Below are 6,000 nucleotides of genomic sequence, written 5' to 3' on the forward strand. Positions count from 1 at the left end.
ATCCATCCATGAGAATTAACCATACTTATTTTTAATTGAAATGGATTGCATCCCTTTCTAGCACAGTCATGTCTGGGGAGGGGGATCAAAAGCAAAGCAGGATTCAGTTGTTTAAATGAAAGTGTGGAAATCCTTACAAACAGATTAATAGGTCACCTGTGTTGACTGTGGCTTCAGCCCTCAAAGTCTATAAGAGAACAGTTTCAATCTACTTTCCTGCATATCTCCACTGAGGTTTTTGTGGTAAGCCATGAAAAGTGTTCCCTGGGTTACACTCTCTAACCTCACTTGTGTTATCCCAGTATGACTGTGGTTTGGTCTTCAAACAAGCTCAAAGATAAGCAAACACCATCATATTTTGTATCACCTTCTATAGTGAATACTAGATAAAAGCAAACAATAGGATTTAAAACTGTGGGTCGTGTAATATATTGTAGCAAGGGTTATCTATGCTATTTTAACTAATCATTTACACATTTGGATCAGGCTCTCTATACACACACAGAAGCAGCATTGGGGCAAGTTAAGAGCAGATGTTAACTTTTGAAAGGATACTGATGCTGAAATTCAAAGTTCCTCTACAATAACTGATTTTCTTTGCTTGGCTGCTGTTGTGCACAAACTTCATGAACCACTGCTAGCCCACTGTTCAGCAACAGCTAACCAGACTTTTCTGTCTTTTCAACAATATTCAACAACTATACTTGAGGATGAATGAGGAATCTCCTGTCATTTTAGTAGAACTAAGATTCAAGTTCTATTCAAGTCCTTCTGCCACTTTGAGATAACGTGCATTTAAAATTTTTCTTACTAATATATGATAAATATATTCTCCTGGACCATTTTTTAAACAAGAATTACAGTAACCATTTCTCTTTTCTCTGTCTCTCTCTTTCTCTCTGCACATTGAACCTGAATTCCTTTCAGATTTGTGTAGATTATATTAGGATAACAATCAAAACTGAACTCAAACCAAACCTTATGCTGTTAATCACTAATGATAAAAAACAATATTCCAAGTGATTAGAACACACCAGTAATGAATTATGAAAATGGGAGGGTCTTTTGCTCCTTCTGATCTGGTGATGGAAATTGATACCGCCATTTTGGAGGGAATAATGGGTTTCATGCTGTTGTCATTCTAAGAGGAGATCATAGGTTGTTCAGATACCATCTGCCTGAAGTCTAAATTTCAGTTCATCTGTCCAGTTCATAATATCTGCCTCATCTACTGGCATCATGGTAGGAAAGGAATTGATCAGGTCCTCATCAAGAAATGATCAAAGTTCTAGTGCAAACAGTGATAACTGTGCAAACAGTGCAAATCCACAGTACCAATTACATACAAAAACACACAGATCCCAACAAGCTGAAGATTCTAAATAACTTAACCAGGATTTACAAAGAACCATAAGTCCATGTCATGTCCATAAAGAAATAGTTCTCAAGTGTCATGTCCAAATGGAACTTAGTTCTCAAGGAATCAATCAAAATGGTATAGGCTCAGTCCTCTTTATCCATCTAAGAACATGGAAATCCTGAAAAATGGACAAGTAAAGTGTAGACTCTCATTGGAGCCAGTCTCCCGGTCTGTTGGCACCTTGCTGTTAACCTCCCGGTTAGTTGGCTACTGTCAACTCACGGTGAGTAGCAAAAGATGGTTCACAATGCATCCCACAGTAAGCTGTGTTTTCAGCAATTCTTCTTCAGTGTTAGAGCTTGTAACTCTTGTCAAAAAAAGAGAGAGAAGATTAGTTGGGCATGACTTGTTTTGAGAAACCAATGTTAGTTTTTAGTGATCATGGCATTCTTTTCTGAGTGCTTACAGACTGTTTAATGATCTGCTCTAGAATCTTTCCTGGTATTGATGTAAGGCTGATTGGGTGGTAATTGGTTGATACTTCTTTTTTCCCTTTTTGAAGAGGAGGATAACATTTGCCCTCGTCCAGTCTGCTGGGTTTTCTGTTCTCCAGGAATTCTTGAAGATTATTGCCAGTGGTTTGGAAATTACTTTTGACATTTCTTTTATTACCTTTGAATGTAGTTCATTAGGCACTCGAGATGTGAGTTCACTAAGAGTAGTCAAATATTCCAGTACTACTTCTTTATCTGTTCTGTGCTGGATTTTCCCTATTGCATTATCTGCTCCATTTCCCCCAAGTTGAGAACTGTTTTCCTTTTGAGAGATCAAGTTAAAGAAGGCACTGAGTAGTGCTGCTTTTTCTCTGTTCCCTGTTAGCATATTGCCATTTTCTCCACACAATGATCCTACCACTTCCTCATTCTTTCTTTTGTTACGGACATAACCAAAAAAGCCCTTTTATTGTTTTTAACTTCTCTAGCAAGCCTGAGCTAATTCTGCACCTTAGCTCATTCTGACCTTAGCTTTTCTGACAAAAGACCCTCCCTACACATGCTATTTGTTTGAATTTTTCTTTCCTGATTTCTTTCCTGATTTTTTCTATTTCTTGTACATGACCCTTTTAAATCTTAGTTCAGTTGAAAGTTCTGAAGACATCTATCCTGGTTTCTTTAGACACCTCCCATTTTTCCTCATCTTTGGAACTGTTTGAAATTGTGCCTTTAAGATCTCACTTTTAAGAAATTTCCATCTATCATGAATTCCCTTCTTTTTTAGTACTCTTAACCATGGGGTCACAGACAGTTCTTAAGTTTACTGAAATCAGATTTCTTAAAGTCTAGAATGAGTATCTGACTACATTGGTTTCCCCAGAGGCAGAGCAAGGGGGAACTGCGCCCGAGGTGTGCGCGCATCTTACGACCCTGCCGCAGCACTGTCCACTCCCACCCCAGACTCCCATGCAACACCCCCTCCACAGCCCGGCCATGCCCACTCAGCTGCTCCCCCAGGGGCATCACACCCCACCCAGCCCCATTGGCACTACACCACTGGATTTCCCCTTTCTGCTATATAACAAACTCCAGGAGAACATGGTAACTCCCGCCTAAGAATCCTACCCCTTCCACTCCATTAACCAGATCACCATTGTTGGTTAGGATCAGATCTAAAATAGCTGATCCCTTTGTTGCCTCTTCCAACTTCTGGGCAATGAAATTGTCTGCAAAAGAAGTATGGAATGTGTTGGAACTTATATTCTTCCCAGAGTTTGACTTCCAACAAATATCAGGATAATTGAAATCTCCCATTATTACTGCATCTCTCCTTTCTGAAAGTTTGGTCATCCAGTCCAGGAAGGCATCATCCAAGTCTTCAGTTTGGCTTGGGGATTTGCAATAGATCCCCACAATGATATCACTGTTGATTCCTTTGCCCTTGGATCAGTTCAAGTTTTATTCATTTCTTAAGATAGCAGAAAACCTGGAAACTCATGCTTGTGAACAAAACTGAAGAAAATAATTCAATCCCATGCCAATATCAAGTATAAAATGCTATGATTTGGTAATCAATCTTTTGTCAATATACTGAGCTTGTAGACAGAAGTAATGAAGTTGTATTTAATTTGAACAACTGAATTAAAGAAAAGGTGATTAATTGAGTCAAGGTCTTGGTGTGAAAGTCATTACTCAGAAAGGTAACACCCAGGGTGAAAAAAAATCTATGCCTGCATTAAAAAAAACATAAAAACAATGGAAGAGATGTTGCCACACAAAATGCAATACCTAACTAACTAGCAAATGTGGCTTATACAGAACCTTTGGGAAAGTATTCAAAATATATATTGTGATCTGCACATTTTGCCCCTTCCCAGACAATATTTCACATTACTAAAGAAATGCTGTTTCCCGACATTTAAAAACAAGGACTCTTCAAGCTATGGAATGCAGACATACATCATGTTTGTGAGATGGGGGTGGGGGAGATCAAATGTAATATTTTCTTTCAACACAGACAACTGCTTTAAGATTTTCCACCCAGACAGCCTTGAAAACTGCCTGCAGCCTTTGCCAATTACTACTGACAAATACCACTTGGTCCTGAGTGATGTTTTAAGTGAAATAAAACAGCAAAGAAAACTGAACATGATGAAAGAGCTCCCCTTTTTTTCTTCTTAAGAGGCGACTACAAGTTACATATTCACAAGGTAAGGTAAAGGCTTCCTGTTCGTGACAAATGCCATGTGAAGTTGAAAGCTGGGGCAAACTTTGTTTGACAGTAAGACAAAACTCATTTTCCTGCTCTCTTAAACATATATTCTTTTCATTTTCCACAAAGAAAGAGAACCTAATGCAATATCCCTGTTCATCATCAGTCTTCACAATATCAGTGTTTTAATGGAGAAAATGATTCCTGACCACTTTTCTGTAAATGGGGTACGTATAGAGGTTTTTCCAGCACAGTCTCTGGATACTCTTATCACAAGATGCAACCTTTAGCATTATAAAATACAACAGGCCAGCATACATTTTAAATTCTCTAATTTATATGATAATCTAAAATGAAGAAACATATACAAAGGCATAGCAGCTTAAAATATAGAAGGGACTTTGCTGGAGGTTCTGAGATTTGTAGTATTCTAAATAACAATAATTAAAGCAAGCAGAATTAAGGTCTCTTAGCAAAATAAACTTTTGTTTCACTTGCTATCATACCCATAACAAATCCACATCAGCACTTGCTATATTTCACTCATTACATTTCTGTTTAGGAATCTAGAATTTGGGGTGGGAATTCTCTTCCAAGAGAAGTTAAAACAACAGGAAATCTTCTGCAGGAATATTTGAGGTTCAGGAAATTAATAATTACCAGCAGTATAGCATAAATTGAGTCTAATTATGTTGCCACTGACACATAGGATGTGCTACATTAAATCTACACATCTGCAGGTTTTAAACAAGGAAACAATGTTTCCCGCTGGGTTCAGTCTGTTGTACTCTTTGGATCCAAAAATCTAGACCAGCTAGATTGGCCATTTTGAGCAATCTGTAGGATTCCAATGGGCTATAAATCTACCTGCACAAAGAAGCCTCCATTTACTTTCTCCGTTCACTGCTCCCTAAAACATTTGTTACTAGAAGGAAAGGTAGTACAGGAGAACTTCATAAACCAGATGACATCTCTTGGAGTCATTAGAACATAATATTTGTCTTGACTATAATAGAAATCAGTATTTGAATGGTAGGCTGTTGAGCTTAAAATAAGTGTATTTTCTACCATTTAAAAAAATGCACAAAGTTGGGTAGATAACGTCTCAGTAGTACACCTGCACCCTCTAGTGTACTAGTATCAAAATAGCATTGGCCTTCAAGAAATTAATGGACCAATTATTATGATAAATTACCTTTCGCATTATGACTGGGGTAGACAGATTAATCTCCTTAGCAGCAGAACAAAGTTGGCATCAATGTGATGGTACGGAGAAGAACCACACCTGCAGTAGGTCATTTTTACCAGTTTTCTTCCTGTGGTGGTGCCTTTCAACTTCACCCCGATTCTGCTCCAGCCAGTATGGGTTCTTCCATCCCATAGGAGCAGCTTTGGGTGCGTTTCAAACTGCAGCAGCAAAGGAGAGGTGATGAAGTTGTTCCGTGCACAGAATCTATACAGGATCCAACCCACAGGTTCTGCAAAAACACTTCGTTAGCAGCTGTAGTTGTAAAAACCTGAGGCCGTTTCCGCATGACAGCGGAAATGGCTGGGTCGGCGCTTCTCGCGCCGACCCGAAGACGCTGGGGACGCGGATCGCGCGCGGGACGGTCCCGGGAAGAGGTGGGCGAGCCGGGCGCTGTGAGTCGAAGCCGGCGCCATGCACGACTTCCGGCTTGTCCCTGGGCCTCCCAGTGTCAGCCGAGGCCTGGGGACACGCCCTAACCCTGGCCTCCGCGCATGCCGCCTTGCTCAGCGACGTACCGGAGGCCCAGGGACAAAAGGTGAGTGCCGCATACGTCGGGAGGCTGCCGTGAAGCGCTGCCATTAACCGACGCGGCAGCGGCTTCAGCGGGCGGGCGTATTCTGAAAAGAACGCTTCTTAGCTTTCTCGGAATACACTGGCTGCGGGCCAGCCGGGCGGCGCGGGGGGT

Source organism: Sphaerodactylus townsendi, linkage group LG04 (genome assembly GCF_021028975.2).
Source record: "Sphaerodactylus townsendi isolate TG3544 linkage group LG04, MPM_Stown_v2.3, whole genome shotgun sequence".
NCBI lineage: Eukaryota > Metazoa > Chordata > Lepidosauria > Squamata > Sphaerodactylidae > Sphaerodactylus > Sphaerodactylus townsendi.